General features: G+C 37.5%; 1 protein-coding gene and 1 long non-coding RNA gene across 6 annotated transcripts in view; one reads left to right on the top strand and one right to left on the bottom strand.

Annotated features, from left to right (window-relative positions):
• Positions 1-24,050, bottom strand: part of LOC129764529 (serine/threonine-protein kinase ULK2) — a 168,480-nt gene that overhangs the window by 46,536 nt on the left and 97,894 nt on the right. Inside the window, exon 1 of one of the 4 annotated variants that reach the window (XM_055763707.1) lies at positions 10,195-10,215. The exons of the other annotated variants lie outside the window; for them this stretch is intronic. The gene's annotated coding sequence lies outside the window, so the exon portion shown is untranslated. Of the gene's footprint in view, positions 1-10,194; positions 10,216-24,050 lie in introns of those variants that run through there. 4 annotated transcript variants of the gene reach the window in all.
• LOC129764532 (uncharacterized) lies at positions 10,677-20,231 on the top strand. 2 transcript variants are annotated; one of them, XR_008741167.1, is made up of 3 exons: positions 10,677-10,966; positions 19,662-19,830; positions 19,914-20,231. It is a non-coding gene; the product is annotated as an uncharacterized LOC129764532 (long non-coding RNA). The 2 variants fall into 2 exon arrangements; XR_008741166.1 differs by having other exon boundaries at positions 19,662-19,836.

Below are 24,050 nucleotides of genomic sequence, written 5' to 3'. Positions count from 1 at the left end.
CGATTGTATCAGTACAAACTATTTGTAACTAGCGAACCGGCGAACTTCGTCCCGCCCAAAATGGATTTTTTTATATGAATTCTTCCGAACATTCACGTTCTCTTAACGGGTGTTAAATAAAAAATGAGAATTTTTTTCAATCACATATAAAAAATGTTTTTTTTCATCGATTTCAGTATTTTTTATTAATAACATAATGTATTTTTTTCAAAAAAATATCAGTGAATGTTTGAGTAAGGGCCGTGGTCTGCTGTTCGACGCAACTTTGTCGCGATGCTCTCACAAGAACGTTGTACGGCACTTACGTCCATTTTCCGGATACAATACCGGATTCTTGTAGTCAGTTGCTTCGTGTCCTTGGTCCTCCAATTGTTTTTATACACTAGGGCACTGAGTGTATAAAAAAATCCTCTATTGGGCGGCACTGGGGCAAGTTTGTTGGGTTACGATCTTTCTGCACGAACGGTATCTTTTTCTCCTCAAGATACGCCAGCGTCTTCTTGGCGTAATGGGAAGACGCCTTGTCCGGCCAGAAGACGTACTTCCCATCCGCGTGATGCTCGTTCAGGAACGGCAGCAGGATTTTATCGAGGCACTCTTCTCGATAGATTTGTTGGTTGATTGCCTGACCGCTCGGCTTAAACCAAGGCTTTGAAATGCCCCGGTCGGAAATGGCGATGTACAACACAACCTTTTTTCAAACATGTGCTTGAACTTGTATTCAGGCGGTGTGGATGACTTGTCGCTGGAGTAGTAATTATCATTTCCTGGAATATGCGTTTTGGACAGCGGAAAAAAGCTTTCGTCGTCCAGAACGAAAGACGTCCCGCGGTATTTTTTGGTCATCCACCGACACTGTGATTTATCCGTCTCAATCTGCTCCTCCGTGTACTTCGGCGACCTCGTCTTCTTCCTGCAGACGATTCCTTCCATCTTGAGGGTCCGATGGATCAATACGTGGGAGCAGCTATATTTCCGACCGGCGTCACGCAGGCTGGTTGCGTCCTTGTTGTCAAACAGCTTCTTTAACGAAGTCTTCCTCTGCTTCGTCATTATCGTCACCGGACGACCACTTTCGACCTTCCGCTCTACGTTCAGGGAACCCAGGACACGATATACCTTACTGACAGGTACATTTTCCTTCTTAAAATGTACCACCGTGAACTTTTTTCCTTGCTGGAAATGCGTTTCGTAGAACCGTACAATGCGTTCGCGGAGCACGTGCTGTTTCGACGCCGTCTTTGCTTTGACTAAATTCAAACTAGCAAAACCAAACACGCCTACTGTTTCTAGGGAGCCCAAAAAGTAATTTTCTTGGAGAAAGAAAATTTTACGCTCTTTATTTGAGTTACTGAAAGTTTTTAAAAAAATTCTTATTTTTTATTTAACACCCGTTACTAAGCGGACGTTCGTGGGTTTAATCGCAAAACTCTTCATTGATTGATTTTCTTATTGACCTTTTTTTTTTCCAAAATATATTTTTTATTAAGGCACATGTGGCGTTAGCCTGACGGGGCCGGGAGTCCAATATTTTGACAATTTTTGTCTTACAACTATGTTAGTAATATGTAACCGATTACTCGCGGTTGGCTCGAGGTTAGTATTACAAGTGTTCTCATAATTGGTATGTTGCAGTCTTCGATGCTCTATACGTGTGCCCGACACGGGCTACTTCCTATTGGGATGCAGCTGACCATTAATCAGCAACGCTCCCTAGTCTGTACCCCATATCTAGCGTGGTGCGTCTTTCTCGACTCGAGGAATCCAGGATAGAATGGTCACTAGCCGGCGCAATCATCAGTTCGTGTAGAGTTGTCATGAGCGGTACAACCTTTGGCTCTTGTTGAATGATCAGTGGACTGCACAACCTTCGGCCCGTGCATCTGTAAAGAGTGTGTGTATGTATTGCCGCGACTATGTAAAAGTTTATCGATCGGATAGGAGGGATATGAAACAGGGACACAACGAAGGAAACATCATTAAACGTTGACATCGGCGTTTCTGAGGAACAGGTATAGATGAAGCAGAAGATCAGTCGTGGTAGCCATCGCCACAATCACAAAGATTGTTTGCTGCGAGCCCAATGCGATAGAGATGCGCGGTTAGGTTGTAGTGATTGGACATAAGCCGAGATATCACGCGAATGAAATCACGACCTACATTCAATCCCTTGAACCATGCACTCGTCGAGACCTTAGGGATAATCGTGTGTAACCAACGACCGAACTCATCTTCACTCCACATGCGCTGCCAACTAACGAGTGTGTCCTGACGAGGAATGTGAAAAAATTCATTATAGGCAATTTGCCTTTCAAAAAGTGTGCCTTCTGAAGCGCCCACCTTAGCTAGCGAGTCCGCTTTCTCATTCCCCGGAATCGAGCAATGAGAGGGAACCCATGCTAAGGTAATCTTGAATAATTTTTCGACCAAAACACTCAATAGATGTCTTATTCTTGTTAGGAAATAAGATGAGCGTTTATCAACCTTCATTGAGCGGATTGCCTCTATTGAGCTGAGACTGTCTGAAAAAATAAAATAATGGTCGATGGGCAGTGTTTCAATGATCCCTAGAGCATAGTATATCGCACCCATTTCTGCGACATACACGGAACAAGGATCTTTGAGTTTGAAAGAGGCACTGGAATTTTCATTGAAGATGCCGAAGCCAGTGGACCCGTTTATGTATGAACCGTCAGTAAAGAACATTTTATCAGATCCAACTTTCCCATATTTTTCCGAAAATATCGACGGAATAACATTGGAGCGTAGGTGATCTGGTATTCCATGGATTTTTTGTCGCATGGACAGATAAAAAATGACAGAGGAATTGCAAAAGTATGGGAAGCAAACTTGGTTGGAGATGCCTGGTGAAGGGTGCACGTCGTGGGTAAGGTACTCATGGTATAAAGACATAAAACTTGACTGAGGAGTCAGTTGGAGTAGATTTTCGAAGTTATCAATCACCAATGGATTCATAATCTTGCAACGGATGAGAAATCTGTAGGATAATTCTGTGAACCGAAGAGTAAGCGGGGGTACTCCTGCCAAAACTTCGAGACTCATCGTATGTGTCGAATGCAAACACCCCATGGCTATACGCAAGCAACGATATTGTATCCTCTCCAGCTTGAGAATATGAATCCTGGCAGCTGATCGGAAGCAAAAACTGCCATATTCTAACACTGACAATATCGTTGTTTTGTACAACTGAATGAGGTCTCCTGGATGGGCGCCCCACCATGTTCCGGTTATTGTTTGGAGAAAATTGATTCTTTGCTGGCATTTCTGTTTCAAATACGCAATGTGTCTCCCCCAGGTACATTTAGAATCAAAATATACACCCAGGTATTTGAAAAACATAGAGTGTTGGATCGTTTTGCCGGATATGTAAAGCTGGAATTGGGCGGGTTCGTGCTTCCTAGAAAAAACGACCATTTCAGTTTTCTCCGTAGAGAATTCGATACCCAGCTTGAGGGCCCACGTGAACAGATTGTTCAGGGTATCTTGCAACGACTTTTGCAGAGCGACGGGATTAGTACCCATGATGGAAATAACTCCATCGTCTGCAAGTTGTCTCAGCGTGCAGTCTCTAGTGAGACAATCATCCATATCATTGACGTAAAAACTGTACAAGAGGGGGCTTAGGCAGGAGCCTTGCGGTAGGCCCATAAAACTGTATCGAGAAGATTTCAAGCTGCCATGATTGAAAAACATGTGCTTTTCTGACAGTAAATTGTACAGGAAATTATTCAGAATTGGTGAAAGTCCACGATTATGAAGCTTATTGGCCTTATTGGGATAGAAATTTTAAATTAAATTTCTTGTTACTTTTACCAAAACTCGTCATTCTTGATTCACTTGTAAATAATATTTCTCCGTTACAAGGAATACATGTTTGATACAGAAAAGTTAATTTTCATTCATGATTTTTATTTTCAGAGCGCGTTATTCCACTTGAGAATCTTTTGCCATTTTCGGTTCACAGCAACAGAACAGGAAGATTAACTCCACAAACGCGAAATGGACCAACAACGCTGTTACTGTAGAACATATAAGCAACCTTCCTTCAATGTTTAAAAATATCTTTCTCAACATAGCACTGATGTGCTGGCAGAGACGAATACAACAAAAATAAGGACGGCTCAAATCTGACCACTCCTTTCTCGGGTTTTGCGCGTACCAACACATTTGGCGTTCCATTTTTATTTATATACAGCCATTCCATGCCAAAACGATAAAGTGGTTCTAGGATTTTCGTGAAAATTGTTTCCTTATCGCAAAATATTAGAACCGGATTATTTTTCACTAGGGTGCCCATTTCCATTTTTGGGGTAGTCTCAAAAATCAAATTTTCCCCTTTTTCCAAAAAATACTTTTTTTTTCGAAAATTCATAACTTTTGAACTTCTAGACCGATTTAGATGATCGACATATCAAATTGAAGCCAATTAGCTTTGAATAATCGTAACTCATAAACAAAAAAATAATAATATAAAAAACGATTGTGTCACTGTTGGAAGAATAGTCGCGGGCGTCGCCAGAATTAACCGAATTCATGAACTTTATTACTGAGAGTATATCGAGTTATAAATTCCTACAGGAATGATGGATACAATAATTATTTTAAATACATAATTTAGAATCCAATTCACTTACTTTTAGTAATTCAACTTCTCTTCCACATAATAATTCAAGGTTATGTCAATATTCCTAATTTGCCCTATATTGTAAGTTTGTAAATTGTATGTATAAGGAATTGTATAATAGGTTTAATGTTCGATTCTCACCGATGTGGTAAATTGTAGGTTTAGCGTAGTATAATAGGCGATAGATGTAGAAAATTTCTTCTTAGTTCCTAGTTGTAGCTGTAACCTATTTTTAAGGACACTAGGTTTTAAGATAAATTGATTGCAAACTCAACGTATTTGTTACCTTTTTTATCCTAGTATTTATAAAAAATAATTTTAGGTAATTTAGGTATATAAACACTAGCACTAGTTTTTAGAAATTATTATCAGGCACAGGATCGTATAACTCAAGGATTTTTGCAAGTAATCTGTTCTTTTGTGCTCGTCGCAGATAAAGAAATGCTGATCATCGTCCACTGACAGATCACGATTGTTACGTGATGGTCAAGCAGACTGGACGATCGACGAACGACGATCGATAAGTAAGCAGTTACATTGCTACTGTGTACTGTACGAGGGGATCGCCAAATCGACGGGCGTATTAACAGTCACATTTACATGAAAGACAGATACCCGAACGACAGGTACCCGAATAACATTCACCCGAACGTAACAAATACCCGAATGCAACATTTACCTGATTCCCGAAATATTATACTGTAGCAACGAGATTCTGGAGCATTTACAAGAAACAAGGTCACTCGAATACCACATTGAAATTAACAAATTAAATTATCTAAAAAGTTATTAAACGTTGCACAACAGTCCGACAGATAGCGAAATAAATAAATAGGACTATAAATTTGAAAGATTGTTACAACCCAGTCTCCAACATAACAACGAGTTGTCTAAAAAGAGTTCCGATACACTTGTGGTCGAGTCTGGGTCGCAACACAGAACGTCACACATCGTTGATTTGTGATATTTTCAATAATTAAGTCCATTCACGTGCTGATAATCTGGAACCCGGGAACGAGATTCTAGAGCATTTGCGAGAAATAAGGTCACTCGAATACCATTCATATGGACGTTTACCCGAATAGTAAATAATCCAGAATGAGAACGAAAGAAATGTTAAAAAAATAAAACTTTGCAAATAATCCTGATAATAAATAAAAATCACCACCCAACAGGGAAGCTCATTTGTCAAGGAAGGAATAATTTTCTGTAATTCTTGAATTGAGATATCCACGTTTGTTAAATCAAATTCAAACTTTTAAAACGAAACAATAAACGCAAAAGAACAGCAGGTTTAAGATGAAAAACTTGGTTAGCAGGCGTCGGACGGCATAAGTTTGTCCGGTAAATTTTTGCAGGAATGATATATCTCGGAGCAAAAATTAACCGGGCAAACGTAATGCATCAGGTAAACGCATGCGACCTAATCAAGGGATCGTCTCCTATGTTTCAAACTAAGCGGGCAATCGGAGGAACAGAGGTTTGCTTGTGAGAAGCCGCCGTTTCTGACGGCGGGTCGGTGGTCGACTCGGATTGCGTCACCTTATTCAGAATAAATTTTATTACGAAACATTAAATTCATAAGAAAAATTGCGCTGCGAAGGCGTTGATTTGTAAGTACCATTTTTTTCTCACCAATTCTTTTCACATTTTCAAGACATTGATGCGTAATATTTTTTATGTAAAAGTTGCCTGCTTGATTTCCGAAATGTTCCATAGCTCGTATTCATTTCTAAATGGTCTCTCAGTCTTGAAGAGCAATACGGACAGGAAAGAAGACAATATGTTAATCGTGCCTAAATTTATAAAAATCACACAGTGAATTCTCCACCATTATTTTCGAATCTCCTCATTACAATTTTTTGTTTTACTTCGTATTTTTCTATTATCTCTCATGTTTAATTAATCTTGTTTATCAACAGGAAATTCGAAGAAACTCATAATCTGATTTGTCGAAATTTTTCCTTCTTCATTTGGGTAAATGTCGCATTCAGGCATTTGTTACATTCGGGTGAATTGCTTCGGGTAAACGTGTTTCAGGTGCATCTGGCACAAACATAAGAAACATGGTCCCGAGACCATACAAACTATAAAAAAACAAATACAATCAATAATTAAGAAAACTAAATCCATTTTTTTTACAAGTGTAATATTTTTACAATGAAGACAAGACTTCCCATGAAAATATGAGAGCCACTATATCGGTTTGGCATGGAATGGCTGTATAGATAGAAGATATAGAAGTGCGTTATTTAACCTGAAAATTCATTTCCACTTTCGACCAAATATCAATTTCGATAGCACAAACATCGAATCGAATCACAACGTTATCACGATGTAATTATAAATCATATGAGCGGGTGTAAGTGACATAAGTTTTCTTTAGTTAATAACTCAATTGCAAAAATTTTCCTATTTGAGTTTGCTACAGAATCCAATAGATGAAGTTCTGACCTATCTTCCACATTGTCAAATACAGCTGGGAATGTGTTTGCAGCTAAGTTATGACCAAAAGAGAGAGTCGATGTAGAGAAATCGATGATGTCATTACACCCCTTTCATTTTGAGCCCCTTATCTGGGAATTCAATTTTCCGAATTTTCCGACTAATTCTCCTACCAGTCTAAACGCGTTAAATTGAACGTACCGACTAGAACAGGCAACTAGAGTAACGGCGGAATACAATTTGATGTATTGAGATGTATTTAAAAAAATGATGATAGAGCCAATTTATATTTTATAACTTGCAACGCTTGTGTGAATTTAGGAGTGCCCACAATTATAAGTGATTGGTGACTTTACGATCGATCATTCAATTCTCGCGAATTAGTGCACTATTTTCGGGTCAAAAGTGGCACCAAAGTACTACACATCGCAATCCAAATGGGAAGAAGTTTACCAACAGCGAGAGCTATGTTCATCGATTGAAAACTAAACCATAAAATTCGTTCTGCGAAAGGTGCGGCATGATATAATTTTTGGATTATTATTTTGGGAATGATGTTTTCGGGAGCGAAGCGGATGTGAGAGTTACAGAAAAAACTAGGTGGACATTCGATAAGACATTCAAATCGTCAGCCCTTGGTGTGGTCCTTCGTATCTCCGGTTAGTTATGTCCCCGACATTGAATTCACCAAACTTCGCTATTTGGCACAACATAATTCGCACCTTGTTGGGAAGAGAACCTACGAATGTGGCTGTGACAGGGCCATTTTTCTTTAGATGATTTGTACAGCATTACATATTTTTTCCCGCAGACGCATCCATCGCGTAGAAAAAGAATTTAGTGTAGAGGAATTATTCTACACACACACACCTAAAAAATCAGAAACGTTCAAGTTTTTCTAAAAAAAATTATATTGTCCAGTGAAAAAATATAAGGGTCTGGAGTGCCTAAGGGCACGAAAAATAGCTTAACTTAGGACTGTTATAGTTTGAAAAATGTTTTTCAATTACTAATTTCATATTCCATATGGTGGCTCTTGGGAAAAACCGTTTGGATACAGCTTGCACTGGAGAAATAAACCCTATGGAAAATTAAAACACACTGGAATACTAACTAAATAATGGATAGTTTATTTTCGCGATGCTTCACATACATAAGTTGGATGTGGAATGAATAATACACTCGATAAAAGAAATTAGAAGAACAGAGTTCGAAGTCAAATTTTTAGGTGATTTTTAAAATGCTGTAACATCGTAAAAAATAACCGAATGGAGATGGGATGTACCTCGTTTTCTAGCTTAATGTTTAGTAATATTATACGAACGTATTTTTATCTTGGCGTGTGTAGATATAGTGGAAAAATGTATCGGGAAGAATTTAACAAAAAATATTCCTGTTTTTTTAACGATTTTACAGACTAACACAATTTTCTGCCAGCTGAATCAATATCAAATCCATTCACCCTTATCACTTTCATTTGAAAGCCTATAACGTTCCTGTTGAACCTTCAATACAGAGATATTTTTGTTTGAATGAATCATTTTCTCTTCGTGTTTGAGAATGACTATTCAAATAAATGATTATAACACCGCAAATAGAAAGGCAGAAAACAACACAACAACAACAACATTTTGTACAAATATAATTTGTTGTTGATTTCAAAAACGTGCCAAAAACAGGATTTTTATAGTGTTTCACAAAATTTGCTGTAATTCTGCAAATGTTGCAGTAAGTTCTGATGTTTGCAGGTAATTTTTTTGCCGAGTGTATCCCCTAAACCTCCGTTTCATATTGAAACAATCCGCTCACATTTTTTCTAGTTGATCGATCAAAGCTTGGAGTTAATTAGAGGAGCACTATGCTAAATGATATACGTTTTCTCGGAATGAACGATTCAAAACTTTCATTCCTAAACTATTTCTAAACTTGAAAGTTAAAGCTTTAAAATGATATACATCCCATTTCCATGCGTTGGTTTTTTAACGAAGTTACAACATTTCAAAAATGACCTAAACATTTCGGCTTCGCACTCTGTCCCTCTAATTGTTTTGTCGAGTGTAGAATAGGAATTGTGGGACTTCCAAGAAAAGATTCCAAATTTTGAAGTTAGTTTGAAGCTGTTACTAACCGTTTGCGTTTTTGTGGTATCTTCTGAAAGAGGCTCTTCAAAGTTGAAATTAATTGAAAATTGTCTGCGGTCAACGATTGGTTAGACATGCTCCACACTCCGGCTAGAGGTCCGACGAGGAATTCTCCGTCTGGCTCACAAAAGCTCGATAGGTAGGTCCGATGTAACGATAGAGGACTTTTCTTAACATAATTTTCTAGCTGTCCAACCAATGAGACCGGCGCTAATCAAACGAAAAATTCAGTGTTAGTCCCCATGGACCGACGCGAGGCTCAACGTGGTAAATGAATTGGCTTTATAGTCAATTGAAAGTGAATGTACTAATGCCTATTGATTTTGATATTAGGATTTTTGTTCCTTTCATTGAATATTGGAATAACTAAGTTTCTGGGTTCAATCAATTTTATTTCCATTAAAAACCGAAACCGACTTGATAACAAGGTTTGATTTAAGGGGTGACACCTAAGACAATCGCCCCGGGTGTCACCCGGTCACGCTACGCCACTGGAGCTTCCACCTCGGATTATGGTGCGAAATTTTTCATTTCAACACCCTTAACCTACCGGAGTGATTTCAATTACAACTTCGCGTCGGTAAAAACCGAAATTTGAGGCATAGATTCGCAGAACAAATCATACCAATATCATCTATTTCAAGCAGAAGTGTGTTTTATTCTTTCTATGTTGTATTTTCATATTGAAATACAATTTTTTAAATTTTAATTGAAAAACCTATTCAATCTAATTAACCTAGATACAAACATTTTATATTCAAACTAACTATTCCGAGTGCGAAATTCATCTAGTATTTTCAATTGGATATTGCTGACGGAAAAATGGATATGACATGTGAATTCCAGTTTCAATGCTAGTAGCAGATTATGACATAAAAAAGATCGTTCACCATAACTGGATGATTGGCCCTCGCAGTACCCATGAAGAATCCTCTATCGATGATCAATATTTGATTATCTCACCACAGGAAGGAAGTGCCGTCACTAATTCATAAGCTTAATCACACAGCGAGACAAGCTGTTATCTTCGGAGGTAGTTTGTGCTCCTCATTAAACTCGTAGTAAACATGCGTCCAAATCGTTCGCATGTTTGCTGTCGAACACTATCTCACCAAACCGTAAACACAACGGCGATATCAACAAGTAACAAGTGTACAAGAGCCCACAGATCATCCGAGTTCACAGTGGAACCTTCTTACGAGGTGCATTCATCGTTCATGATCACTCGTTTCCAATCTAGCAAAAAGTGTTTGTGAGATCAAAACAATTTTTCTACTCTGTATGCTTTGATACACACGTAGAAGGAAGAAAAAATAAATACACCCGGAGAACATCGAGAGAGTGCGAGAGTACCCTCCAGAGATACCTCAGAGATGAAACGAAATCGTCATTCGTTCAGAAAATCCGACACACCACTACTAGAGGAGGGAGTAGTTCCGAGGCGGACGTGGTCGGTCATGGAATCACGTTGGCTGTTCTCATCATCTCTCCCTCTCCAGCTTCTGGAGTTTTTGATTTTTATTGGTCCGCCGATACGCCGAAATTCGTCTCGTGGAGTATGGTGTGATTTTCTATTATATCGGTTGTTATTATTCTCTGGAACGCTGTTGGAAATAAATGGTGCGTAACGGGACAAAGAAACAGAGAGAAAGAGCCGGAGAGCCGGGGGAGCTGGCATATAATCGAAATATCTTTGTTTTTCTCCTCTTACGGTTCGTGTATTCGTGGAAATTGAGTAAGTGTACTCGGAAGAACGCCGATTTATGAAACTTGTGCAGCAGCAATCGACCTCACTTTTGGGAGATGAAATGAAGAAGATAGGTCCACGCAAGCGGCCACAGGCGGCTGAAAGTTGAGCGTTTTGTGAATGAAGGAAGCGGGGGAAGAATGGACAATAAAAGTGAAAATAGTTAATGATCGATGTATGCGCGCTGGTTACAAAAGGGAATTTAAGAGCGTTTCTTATCAGGCCAACCTCGTTTTCGATGTTTAAGATGCTTATCGATGAACACTTGATTTCTTCGTTTGTTCGAAGATTTAAATACTGATGCGTGCATTTGAGTTGCCGTAGTTTCATTTTGATTATTAAACAAGGAAAATTGTTTCAACAATCGCGTTGACTTCTATAATAAAACGTCAGGTGTTCGCGTAATAAATTTTGGTACTTTCGTATTAGCGTCACCGGAGCCGAAATACAATAGATAGCATTTTTATTGTTCGCATTGGCATTCAAAGATTATTCGTATTGTTGTTGCTTTGTTGTATGCAGTGTTTTGTCATTTTTTAGTGCTACGAAAATTCGTATTTGGGATTTGGGGTATTTAAGTATAAACGCCACCGGAGCGCAATTTTCATTATGAATTGATTTTTCTTAATTAAATTTATTCTGTGCTCAAAGTAATGGGGACGTAGTAAGGAACAGAGGCGGCCCTAAGCCGCCTAGGTGACGCAATCCGAGTCGGCCGCCGACCCGCCGTCGCAAGCGGCGGCCTTTCGCAAACAAACCTGTGTTTCATCGATTTCCCGGTAAGTTTGAAACATAGGAGACGATCCTCTAGTTAGGTTCGACCGAGCGTTAGCGAGCGTCGGACGGCATACGTTTGCCCGGTTAATTTTTGCTTTGAAATATATCATTTATATTTCAAAGCAAAAATTAACCGGGCGCATTTTCGTAGCAATAAAAAAATGACAAAACACTACAAACAACAAGGCAGCAACAATACAAAAGATATCTGATTACCAGTGTGTACAATAAAATTGCTATCTATTGTATTTCGGCTCCGGTGACGCTTATACGAAAGTACCTAATTTTTCATAGCAAAATTCGGAACGGATCCGGAAATGATTGCAGTTATCAACGTTGACATTACAGAGTTCGTCAATTATCAAGATGACAGCTATCCAAAACAATAATTTGCATTAATATATGACCAATTTCATTTGCCACCGATGATTCAAAATCAAATCAAGTTTACTGATTAAAACATAGTGTCCGAGAAGTTTGTTGGAAAATCAATAAATTTTCAAGGAAAAGTAACATTTTAAATACACCGGTAAAAAATCATTAAAGAATTAATTTTAAATCAAAAACATTTTTATATTAACTCGGTTATCTTTTTTCGGTTTAACCTTGCTTCTAAAATGTTACATAGTTTCATTAATTTTAAATAATTTACAACTGAATCCAGCGTAAATTATCTTTTATTTTAAAAGAAAGTTATCGTAGCGTACTTTTTTAATTAGACACTACTTTTTGAATCAGAAATGTTCAATGTTCAATACAGTAGTCATTCGATAACCGGGAAATAAAGGGAGCCCATTTATCAACATTAGTTTGCTTACTGGACCTGCATGTAGATAAAATAGAGAGGAAATTCAATGAATTGTTTGACTCGTGTTGACGACATGCGCTTTGTATTCCGAATTTAGGAAGCTAAAAAGGCAATAATGGATTTTCAGATAGAATGAACACACTTCTAAAATAATATAAATGGACATTAACTTATCCCAATAAAATTAGTATCACATGTAAATGAAAAACACCTTATTCTGCAAGTGGCGAAAAAAAACTTCTGCGAAAATTTGTCTTATGATGATTTTGTATTGTCATGATAAGTTTAAGTAGTAATAACAGAAAATTTAAAGAAAATATGTTAGGGTCAGAGCTCCGTAAAGCTCTGCATTTGGATTAAAATTAGGCACACTTTAATCCAAATGCATGTTCTTTACGGTCTTGGCTCATTTGGTAATCGCCATTCAAATGCCCACTGTATGGATTACGTGTAGTACTCGCAAACCCACCTCTCATCTCAAAACATTATGATTAGACAGCAGATTGGTTAGAATCAGCACTGAAGAATGTGCATTTGTTAGCGCAATGTTTTTTTTAAATGAAACTCACGGCGGAAATAAAAAATATTAGCTGCAGATTCGCCGATTCAGACGCAGGAAATTAAACGTAAGGGAGGGTAAGACAAGAAGATTAAGAATTATTGTGTCATTGGAAACAACTTATGTTTTCAAAAACATGGATGCAGTTTATTGCAGTTGAATATATTATTTCTCAAATAGATTGGTCAAATATTGCACTGAAAAAAGTTTTCAATGTTTTTACTGGAATAAAACAAAGATCGGAAAGTTGAACTTTTTTTGTATGATGCTGGTGAAACGGACGGTTGGTGAGGGTAAGACGAACCGGTAATGAGGGATGATGATCGGCAATGGAAATATCATTGTTTTAACGTAGAACCGCGTTGACCAGGAAGGTATTCGGCGGAAAATGAAAATCTAAAAATTGAACATGTAACAAAATAGTAAAAAAAAATCAAACGACCATAACTCGACCATTTTTTCGACCCAAACTATCGAATAATTGTAAAATGTCAAACCAAACGAAAACCCTAATTGGTCCAATCTATGCATTTCAAATTATGCCGATCAAAACGATCACATAACGTAGCGGCGAGGCACAATTTCGGTGTTATAAATACTGCTTTCGCTGCAGTGAACCGTCAATACAGGTATGCATATTCAGATGCTTTGTGCATTTTCAGAAGATGTACAAATCATATGAGAGAGTGCAGAGCGTGCAGCAGAAGAGAGCAGAAAGCAGAAGAGAAATATTTAATTAAACCGTATTTGCAAAAATTAAACCTAAGTACAAAAAAAAACATTTGCGAGAAAGTAAGCATCCGAACCGGATTGAAATGAATACGAATTGGATAGATAATTGAATGAGAATGATGGCTATTTCGTTGCTCTTTTTCTCTTTTTCTTTTTCGTTGAATCAGCTAATAGCAATGCGTAAATGAGTTCTAATAAAAAAAAAACTCTGAGAATATGTATGAGAGGCGAGAGAATATTAAACACTTACTTCGATTCTCGCGAGAAACGCAATGCCGATTTTTATTTTTCGATGAGTTATGTGTGCTTTCGTTTTCAGTGACTTCTTGATGCCGATACTGTTTTTTTCATTTCTTCAGTAAGTTGAAATCTTTGCATGAAAACATGCGCTTACATTGGGTTTCAGCGTGAAATGAACATGAGATGGGTTGATGTTTGTACAATTCTGACGCTGTGTAGATCGTTTAGACGCTGTCTAAACAGGCTAACGTTGGTAAAGTTAGCTTTGATTTTTCGTTCGATATTTTCAGTACTAAATGAGACACGAAAAAGCATTCTCGATGAATTTAAGAGAGAGAGATTTTCCCACATCTCTTTCTCTCTGAAAAAAAAATTTCGGTGAAAAGGAAGAGACGAAAATTTCAACATAGCACAACTCATCGAAAACTAGATTGATTGACTGAATACCTATCTCGCAGCTGAGCGATAATTTTGATCTCTGGTTTTGACCAATATTGAATTGATAAACGAATGAATGTCCGAAGCTTACGGCGCATTAGCTTTGGTTTCATATAGAGCTATTCCAAGTAAAATCAGTCGACAAACAGTCGAACAGACTGATTTGTATAGAGACGTATCCGCAATCATTGGTCTTTTTTCAAAAAAACCTAACTTCAAGGTTTTCAAGGGAACTCAATGAACTATTAATTAAAAATAACATTCAAAATACACTATTGAAAAACGTTACTCAAAAACTAAATTTAATATTAAGTATTTTTATATTTAATACATCCTCCTTTTGATATTTCTAAATATTTTGATTAGATAACCCTCACAATTTCAATTTAAAGTTTGGCGTATAGTGGAGGGATTTTTAATGAAAATTAAATTGGATTTTAGTTAGGTGTGGTTGGATGTATTTGAGTCTGAATAAGTACTGCAATAATAATATTAAAATGGTTGAGAAAAACTTATGATTCGTTGATGTCGTTGATCAGATCATAATTAATGTCAACAATGTTTTGATCATCGGAAACCATATTCAAGAAGAATTCATGGTTTACGGGAAGCACATATTTCATATTTCATCTCAGATGTTGAGCTGCAAAAAATTAATTTTGGTTCGACCAAAAAAGGTGAAGGGCCTCCAAATGTCTTCTTCAAGTATAACTCAAAGAAGGGATCATCTGGGTCAAGGTGTTTCCCACGAGACTTTTTCGCAAAATTGCTTGAAATTTGACAGGACGTTGCTCAAAAGACATTTTGTTATTACAGTATTCTGGGCAACCACATAAGTACGCGGCTTGAACCTTCTTGGCAGCAACTACCGCTTCTCATGTGTCGATGTATAGTTTGTCTGCATCTCTATTTCCTTTACGTAGGTATTTCTTCCAAAATTGAGGCTCATAGTGCTTACGTTTTTTGATACATGCCGGAGAAACCACGTTTTCCTGGTGGGAATCCGAGGCGCCTTTAATGGATTCAAATATAACATTTCTTTTTGGTTCTAAACTGTTATGGCTAAAGAAGATAAAATAGAGCTTCAGTCAAAGTGAATCAAGTTTAAAACTGTCACCTAGAGTATCATTGCCTTCTCAATTTCAGATCTCCATAACCTAGTCTTTCTCAATAATATAATACAGCGCGGACTCGATTAGTCTCAGATTTCTTTTCACTGTGTATAATCAAATCTTGTTTATAATCGAGTCAAAAAAATTTTTTTTATTTGTTTCTTATGCATACATTTTTCGTTTATTGAAAGTAAAAAAAGAATTTATTTTTTGATTCATCCCCTTAAAGTCAGAAAACACCTTTCTCACATGAATTTTTTTCCAGAATCTCTCAGAAGGTGATAGATAATCATATATAATGGAAAAATCCTCCTACGCATATGTTCAAATTTCAATAATGACAGAGTTATAAAGTTTTTTTTGTTTCGGTCTCTGTTGCCTCTAACTGGCTCCACACTAAAAAGTACGCTACGTAAGCCAATTCTGTTACTGTTAAGATGAGAAAATTTAGTACCGTTTGGGTTGGAGGAAATATGAGTTTGCACAGCAATTGGGAATTTTTTGACTCAAGCGTAACTTTTGAAAAGGGCGTATCGATTTGAGTAAGAGAAATCTTTGATAATTTATATCTCAAAAATTATGAGTCGTACCGAAATAGTGTGTTAGAAAGAGTTATAAAGTATTGTTGGCTTAATTTGAAAAAAAAATACACTGAGAAGAAAAATTAGTACTCTTTTTTTATTTACAAAATAAAATTTAAATTTGCGATATCAAAAAATATGTTTTTTTTTATATTTTTTTCAATTTTTTTATATAAAATAGAAGTCATGTAGAAAATTTAAAAAATAAGCCAAAGATGGTAAAACTATTTTTGACGAAATTTGTGGAACATCGAATTTTTAGGAATTTTCGAAACTTCGAATTTTTGTATGTTAGCAATTATTCTTAGCCACAAATTATGAATTTTGATGTGATTTAAAACAAAAAAGGTTATTATCAATCTCATTCTAAATGCAACCATTCTCGAGATATTTAAAAAAATATTTCTAATTTATAATCTTTTTTATAGTAAATAATCTCTTTTAATATGTTTGTCGTGTTATACCGTCATGTTCATGAAATTTTATGAATTTTCTTATAATGTTCAGTCGCAAGCGCACTGAAGAGAGAACCAATGCATGAGATGCGATCCCCCGACGCCACACCCTAAAGTGCAATTCATCGGTCTCATGCAAACAGGATCGAACATGCTCCAGCAACGAATATGAGGAGAGTTTTGTGCTTTACAAGGACAGCAAACAGTTCGATTGAAGACAGCGAAGCGTTAAGAGCAACAGCAAATAAAAGTAGAATCTGAAGGAAAACAACAAAAGACTATTTAAGTGGTCTTATTATGTATTATATTTCATGTATAGTAAAGTTAAATTAAATACAATGTACATAGTTTAAGTTTAAGTGTGTGTTGTGTTTTGTCTCCAAAACAACGAGTCCCTCAATCCGCCACAAGGAAGTATAAAGTTTCCATGCGAATGGAAAATCCCCGCTGCATCACTGCAATGAAGGCAGTTTGCATCGCGCCCACGGGGGGAATTTGGTTCTCTCGCTGGGCAAGCTGCGTTGAGGCAGCTTTGGAATCTCGCAGCGGGATAATTTCAGCAGTTTTTACAGTCCACTGCATTTAAGACGCTACATATAATTTTCAACAATTTTTTTGATTGATTGAAGTTGGTATTAAGATAAAAAAGATTTTTTAGTTTCGCTACGTTTTGTATCAACCCACATGTCTTCGAATGTTTCGTAACGTAACTCCTAAACATATGTCTTTACCATAACGATGTATTTGGAAAAGTTGTTGGAAATTTTAAGCGAATTCATAAAATTTCATGAACATGACGGTATAACACGACAAACATATTAAAAAGGATTATTTACTATAAAAAAGACAATAAATCTGTATAAATAAAAATGTAAGGCAAAATCTGTTGGTAAGTGAAAAATCCGAAGAAGGGATGATCCGATTTTAGCCTTCTTTATTTTGTTGTATTCGTCTGTTCCCGTAGATCAATATAATGGATAGAAAAATCTGAAAATTTTCGGAAAATCCTGAAGGAAGGTCGGAAAATTTGGAAAATTGAATTCCCACATGTTCGAAAATTACATCAGAATAAACGTTGTTAATCCATTCGATGTTTGCGCTATCGAAATTGATCTTTGTTCGTAAGTGGAAATGGATTTTCAGGCGAAATAAGGCATTTCCATATCTTATATCTATATAAATAAAAATGTAAGGTAAAATCTGTTGGTAAGTGAAAAACCCGAAGAAGGCATGGTCCGATTTTAGCCTTCTTTATTTTGTTGTGTTCGTCTCTTCCCGTAAATCAATTTGGAAAATTCAGAAAATTGAATTCCCAAATGTTCGAAAATTACAATATAATAAGCGTTGTTAGTCCATTCGATGTTTGCGCTATCGAAATTGATCTTTGTTCGTTCCATATCTTTGCATTTCCATATCTTATATTCTATATAAATAAAAATGGAAGGCCAAATGTGTTGGTAAACGCAAAACCCGAGGAAGGAATTGTTCAATTTGAGACATCTATATTTCGTTGTATTCGTCTCTTCCCGTAGACCAATATAGCGGAGAGAAAAATCGGAAAATTTAATTCCCATATGTTCTACAATTGGGGTGCTCCCTTGGCCGAGTGGTTAGCGTCATAACTAACATGCCGGGTGTTCGGGTTCGATTCCCGTTCTGGTCGGGGGAATTTTTCGTCAAAGAAATTTCCTGCAACTTGTACTGTGATCACGCGTATTCTAGAGCTTGCCACTCAGAATGCATTCAAGGCGTGTTATTTGGCATAGAAATCTCAACTAAGTACTAATAAAAATGACGCAAGTAATACTACGCTGAGACGGCGAAGTTCCTCTAGGAACGTTAGTGCCTTTGAAGCAGAAGAAGAAGAAGAAGAAGAAGATGTTCTACAATTAGCTAAGCGTTGTTAGTCCATTTGATGTTGGGGCTAACGAAATTGATTTTTGTTCAAAGTAGAAAAGGATTTTCAGACAGAATAACGCATCCCTATATCTTCTATCTATATAAACAAAAATGGAAGGCCAAATGTGTTGGTGTGCCCTAAACCGAGGAAGGAATGATCCGATTTGAGCTGTCTTTATTTTGTTATATTCTCTGTATCAAACATGTATTCCATGCAACGGAGAAACATGTTATTTCCAAATGCTGAAGAATCTTGGACGAGAATTGTGTCTGAAAATAATTTTATATTATAAGGACGAATTTTTTAGCAGTACTAGACAATTTATAGTAAAAGGAAAATGCAAAGGGTCAAAGAGTAATCAATCAATGAAGAGTTCAGTGATTGCATTCACTAACATTCACTTAGTAAGAAAACGTGGATGTTTGAAAGTATTCAAATCAAATAATCTATTTAGGGCGGGACGATGTTCGTCGGGTCAGCTAGTTAGAAATGTTTTTTTTAAATATTACGAGAATGGCTACATTTAGAAGGAGATTGATAATAACCTTTTTTTGGTTTAAATCACATCAGGATTCATAATTTGTGGGTAAAAATGATTGTTAACACACAAAAATTCGAAGTTTCGAAAATTCCTAAAAATTCGATGTTCCACAAAGTTTGTCAAAAATAGTTTTATCATCTTGGGCCCATATTTTAAATTTTCTGCATGACTTCTATTTTGTATGAAAAAATTAAAAAAAAATTAAAAAATATGTATTTTTGATATTGCAAATTGAATTTTTATTTTGTAAATAAAAAAAGAATACTAATTTTTTTCTCAGTGTACATTTTTTTCATATTCAACCATCACTACTCTATAACTCTTTCTAAGACACTATTTCGGTACGACTCATAGTTTTTGAGATATAAATTATCAAAGATTTCTCTTACTCAAATCGATACGCCCTTTTCAAAAGTTACGCTTGAGTCAAAAAATTCCCAATTGCTGTGGAAAACTCATATTTCCTCTAACCCAAACGGAATACACACTTTCATTCGAATCAAAAATACTCATGATTTGTTATTTCTCGATTTCATTTAGAATTACTCTCTGGCTGAACTCCAACCATTCATTAGACATAGTCCTACGTCAACAATCGAAATACAACCGTTTCCGTGAAAGATGTTCGAGAAATGGTGTCAGTGCTTTTGATCAATTGAATAATGTCAGTTTAGTGCTGATCTGAAAGTCAAGATCAAATCGGAAAAATGTAAGGGTTAGTGTCCAGAACACGACCGCATTGTTGATGTAATACTACGAATTTCAATTATTAATTTTATTTGTTCATTATAGAGATACTTTTGTAGTAGGAAGGACCACCAAGATCCTGAAAAGTGCTGAAGGTTCGTGTAATTTTGTAATAGCAGCTAAAGGTTGTTCATGATTCAATGTTGGCTTCGGGAGAACAATACACAAGCTGGCCATATGTCGAAATTTGTGTCCTTATTGTCAATGTACGTAGTGAACTCAGTATATATCACGACCGTTATTCTTCTTCTACGTGTGAGCAGGGTGCCGTGAAATTTATCATTAAAATTTAAAGAAAAAATAAACCGGGTAAATTTAAAGCACCCGAAAAACGTTTGCCGTCGGACGCTCGCCAACGCTCGATCGGTCCCAGGTTCGCTTGTGAGAGGCTGTCACTTCCAACGGCTGATTGCGTCTATTCGACAGCTTGGGGCCGCCTCGTTTTCTTATCCTCGTTAGATGAGGACTTCGCTCTCATTACATTAACCTTAGGATAAATATTATTACGAAAAAATAAATTCACAATAAAAAATGCACTCTGGTGACCGTAATACGTAAGTACACGTATTGCTTCCAGGTTAGCAAATCCTACTTAAAAAAACGATGTATTAAGTTTGACTTTAAAATCATTGAACCAGTTTTCGGGCCGAAACAGACAGAACATCCGAAATCAACCACCGCCGCTGTTACCCGCGCGCCACGACCCTTATTCATGGTCTTCCTGTCAGGGGCCCTCCCGTCAATCCTCCGCTAGCAGAAGACAATCAAGGTTTGGGACAATGGCAAACTGTCTCAATCAATACCATCGTCACCGCCGCCGTCGTCGCCGCGTCTCTCCAATACACCAAATGCAACCAACAAATTGAATCCAATCAATGCAAAAAGGCCAAGCGAGCGTTGTAGCTGAGCTGTGTATTCCGATTGCAATGACAACAATAGCGCGGCTGACAGTTGTTGGTTGATCGGTCGGTCGCGGCAGCATTTTTCCTGCGATTGGCTGGTTGGTTTGTGCACCGCAAAAAGAACAAGAACGAATGATGCGCGGGAGAAAAGTCGAACACGGTTGAAAACAATCATCATCGTCAGCGTCGCCGTCGTCATCACCATCGTCGATGATAGTAACTGACAGACGCAATCTGTGTCAAGGTTTTTGATTCCTTACCAAATAATGACAGCCGGTTTGGTTGCAATGCACCTACACCCTATCATCATCGAATGGTGAGAGAGAGAGGGCTCGGTTGGGTCGAATTCGAAACTTTCGATTTCACCCTTTAAATAAATGTGATTTTGATTGATAGCGAGAACGGGATATGTTCACTCAACAAGGAACTGTGATCAGAGATGCCAGTTCTTTTTTCCTGTAAATCCGTATATATTTTTTTTATCTGGAATCGAGATTGTTTTAAATTCCATAAATATTTTTTTTTTTTTTATCTTCGCTTATTTTTCGTCGGCCTATTTCCGCCACTTTAGTGCCAATCACCGACATCAGGGAGGCGACTCCACCTGTTCCTACCTATCAGACTCAACAACTCATGAGCCGGGCCAACTTCTTTTACTTCCGCTCCGAAGGAAGACGTAACCAGAGATTTTTCGCCTCAGAAAATCCCAACGACGCCAGCTGGGATTGAACCCAGGCCGATCGGATTGTGAGGCTGTTACGCTAACCATACAACCACTGGCGCCGTCTTCCATAAATATTGTTGACGTAAAATTTAAGCAAATTCATAGATCTGCGTTTTTTCGTAGACCTGGCATCTCTGGCGCGGGGAATACGCCACGCAATTTCAGAATTCCAACAGCAATTGACGACGATCACGCGATGATGATGATGCTAATAGCGAATTCGTTTTTATTCAGTTTCAACCCCAGTGCCGCACTAACTGCTGTCAAAACGTTTTTTTATTCACTCAGTTTCGCACTCAGTGTCGCACTAGTTCGCCCCGAAAGCTGTTAGTTTCGCACTGAGATGTTTCACGGGTTGGCACTCGGGTTCACCAATACAACTATACTGAACTGTCAAGTTCCGAATATTGTTTTGGAAAATCTAAAAATTGCTTTTGCTTTTGTATTATTGGAATCGTAATCCAATTCGGATTCTGATTTTGAAGAGTAGAGTAGACGGCATTAAGCTACGTGTGCTTTCATTGGGAGGTGAAAATAATGATGGATATTCAGGTGGAATAAATTTTAAAATCAAAATTATGAATGAAAATTTACTTTAACGTATCGAATATTTATTTTATGTGATTAAATAAAAGTTTTTCTCAGATATAGAACGAAAACTGTGTCTAATGATGGTTTTATATTATAATAGTAATTATTTGTGGATCAAACAGGAAATGCATCTATAAATGGTTAAGTGAGTGTCAGAACTACATGTGTTAGGTAATCAAACAATATTAAGTAAAAATTTTCATTCAAACTTTTATATGTTTACACTGCACTTGGCCCTTCTGATCTGATGGAAAACAATTTACCAAGCACTCCTCCCAAGCACTAATATCACCACCAGACGTCGACACTGTACATTTGCCGTCGTAAATATAAACAAATCAGACTATATAACGCACACCAACAAACCACCGCATTCGTGAAACTGAAAACGTTTTTTTTATTACAGAGTCAGTTTGGCACTGACTCAGTTTTAAAAACGAATTCGCTATAAAAAGGAGTCGAAAAGGAAACACACGAAAAACCGGTTTACAGGTTAGTCCAATGTGGAAGCATCTCGTAGCGAGCACTGTCTTAGTTCTTATTCTCTATTCCGTTCGCTGAAAACCCGAAGATGAAAACCATGTGGTGTGATGAAATGACGTTTTACCAACCAACCAGTGTTGAGCGGGTTCTCGCGTGTAGTTGTCCCAGTTAAATGGCATAATTAAAAGAGACATTCTCATAACTCAATTTTGTCAGTTTCCCACAGACTGTCTCGTCGAGATGAGGTTAGATCCGGGCATTCGGACTGTTTTTTTTTCCAGGAAGCCCTCATACTGCAACATGTTACCCCTCTCTCCTTGGTTTCCCACATTAACCAGATCGCAAACTTCATTCCAACAGTTTCTGCAGCCAACGACCGGCCGAACTAAATAAACCACACAAAAATACTCAACCGAAAATAAAGTCCTAATCTGCAAAAACAACAACGACGGTGGGTACACTATTTTCGGAAAAGCCGCACAGCACATATGGCGTAGCGCATATTATGGCGGCGGTCCTCTCTGTGTATAGTCGAGTTGCGGCGCGTAAAGCATCTCCGATTTCGCCATATGAAACACTGTCGCGCTCAAAACACAGCGGTGTGAAGCTGACAACAGACGGTGCAGCCCGCTAGCAATGGTGGTTTTCTAAATAATTTAATTATCGCCGGGGAACAACAAAAACAAATACGAACCACTAACACTGCAGAAAATCGGGCAAGTAGCACAAAAACCAGCCTCTCATGGAACTTGTCGCTGATGTTGTGTGCTAAGTCGGTCCCGACCCCGACTCCAAGTATTCCTTCCCTGATCCTCGCGACGTTGCTCAACGATGACAGATTTCGTACACAGTGATGATTTGATCAATCGATAACAGCTGGTTGTTGAAAGAAACCGGGCGAATAAAAAACCTTAACTGTACACATACGAGATGTAAACAAAAAGCTTGCGTTGTGCGGGGAGGTTGTCTAGCCGTCACCGCCCGTTATGCACATTTAAAAACAAATACTGTCACTTAGCTTCAATTAGAACTAGGACTTTGTCACACGGTCGAATGCGCTTGTACTTCAATTAGCGGATGCGAATGGATATGTGCATGTTTGCCCTGCAAATAAAATGCTATATCTTTGTGGCGCTTTCGACTGCCGGAAGCTAATAATGGTGTGGAATTGAATTAGACATTCCAAAAATAGCCAGACAATCGAATCAATAAATCTGGAAAAACAACGATTCGAAGAACAATCGGAACATAAAGAAATGGAGGCTCGAAACCGATTTTCATAAATGTTGGCATTTGTTAAAATGTCAATTTGCAAAAAAATGTACATACTTACTTTGCGCTTTTCTTAAGCATCTACTCGTGATACTGATAGTCTTTATGAACTTAATCCAACCAATTTCCGACAATTTGAAATTTAGGTACATGATTAACACTAGAACTACCGATCGGTCAAAATGAACGATTGTATCATTTGTTCACAAA

This window comes from Toxorhynchites rutilus, chromosome 2 (genome assembly GCF_029784135.1).
Source record: "Toxorhynchites rutilus septentrionalis strain SRP chromosome 2, ASM2978413v1, whole genome shotgun sequence".
Lineage (NCBI taxonomy): Eukaryota > Metazoa > Arthropoda > Insecta > Diptera > Culicidae > Toxorhynchites > Toxorhynchites rutilus.
This window is presented reverse-complemented; position numbering and strand designations above follow the sequence as displayed.